We start from the raw sequence: 1,817 nt of genomic DNA, 5'->3' as shown, positions 1-1,817 counted from the left end.
AAAGTGTCACCAATAGTTGGCTTCTTCGACTTAACGCATCTGCAACACGGTTAAGTGTTCCAGACTTGTGCTTGATCGACAAAAGGGAACTTTTGTAGGAAAGTAACCCACCGGATATGCATTTTGTTCACACTTCTTTGACTGTTGATGTATTTCAAGGCTTGATGGTCGGTGTATAGCATAAATTCCCTCTGCACAAGATAATGTTCCCACTGTTTCAAGGCCCGAACAACTGCATAGAACTCTTGGTCGTATGTACTCCACTTTTGCCTAGCTTCATTAAGCTTCTCACTAAAATACGCCACTGGCTTCCTTTCTTGAGATAAGACAGCCCCTATTCCTACCCCACAAGCATCAGTTTCTACCTCAAAAATCTTGTCAAAATCAGGCAGAGCTAGTACCGGTGTTGTGCTTAACTTGTACTTAATCATGGCAAACTCTTTTCATGTTCTTCACCCCATTGAAATCTGCCTTTCTTCAGACATTCGGTTATTGGTGCAGTGATAGCACTGAAATTTGGCACAAAGCGGCGATAGAAGGTTGCCAATCCATGAAAACTTCGTACGTCACCAACTGGTTTAGGTGTAGGCCATTCCTGAATTGCTTTCACCTTGTCTTGGTCAACATGTATACCTTCTGAGCTAACCACATAACCCAAAAACATAAGCTTCTTGGTCATGAAACTGCACTTCTTCAAGTTCACGTACAACTTATTTTCTTGGAGAACTTCAAGAATTTTACACAGATGTTGCAAGTGTTCTTCCTTGCTCTTGCTGTAGATTAGTATGTCGTCAAAGTATACTACCACACACGTTCCAATATAAGGCTTCAGGACTTGATTCATCACTCTCATGAAAGTACTAGGTGCATTAGATAATCCAAACGGCATGACTAACCATTCGTAGAGCCCATCTTTGCTTTTGAATGCCGTCTTCCATTCATCTCCTGGTTTGATTCGAATTTGATTATATCCACTTCTCAGATCAATTTTAGAGAATACTACTGAGCCACCTAGGACATCCAACATATCTTCAAGTCGAGGAATCGGAAATCGATATTTTATTGTGATCTTGTTGATTGCACGGCTGTCCACACACATCCTCTAGCTCCCATCCTTCTTTGGTACTAACAAAACAGGCACTGCACAAGGGCTCATGCTTTCTCGAATGTGTCCTTTTCGTAGCAACTCTTCAATTTTCTCTTTAAGTATCTCGTTCTCCTTAGGGCTCATCCGATAATGAGGGAGGTTAGGTAAACTAGCTCCAGGGACAAGATCGATTTGGTGTTGGATATCTCGCATAGGAGGTAGTTCATTTGGAAGATCATCAGCCAATAATTCTTCAAAATCCTACAGTAACTGCTGGACTTCTTTTGGAATTTTCTTCTCCTCTTTGTTGTCCTCAGCCACCATTACTTCCCTAACCACCAAAGGATAAATAGCTTCTGCATCCTCCACAAGTTCTTCCACCTTTTCACCAGGTTCAGCAACAATAAGAAAGTTAGATTCTTTTGGTGAAACCAGATTTGTAGGCTTGGTCTTAGGCTTCAAAGTAATATGGTGTTTTTCCCATATGAACGATACTGTGTTTTCTCTTCCATTGTGGATAGTGTTGACATCATGCTGCAATGGTCTGCCTAGAAGTACGTGGCTGGCGTCCATGTCTACCACGTCACATTCAACTTCATCTTGATAGAATTTCCCAATTTGAAATTTGGCACTTTTACATGTTTCGGTGATGCGAACTTCTGGGCCTTTCTTGATCCATCCAATGGCATATGGAGCTCTATGTTCATAATAAGAAGGTTGAAGTGTTCCA

General features: G+C 41.4%; 1 pseudogene; it reads right to left on the bottom strand.

Annotated features, from left to right (window-relative positions):
- Positions 1-427: 427 nt before the first annotated feature.
- LOC101310603 overlaps positions 428-1,817 on the bottom strand; it is a 3,094-nt pseudogene continuing 1,704 nt past the window's right edge.

This window comes from Fragaria vesca, linkage group LG4 (assembly GCF_000184155.1).
Source record: "Fragaria vesca subsp. vesca linkage group LG4, FraVesHawaii_1.0, whole genome shotgun sequence".
NCBI classification, from domain to species: Eukaryota; Viridiplantae; Streptophyta; class Magnoliopsida; order Rosales; family Rosaceae; genus Fragaria; species Fragaria vesca.
Note: the sequence above shows the minus strand (reverse complement) of the source record. Positions and strands in the feature narration are given on the sequence as shown.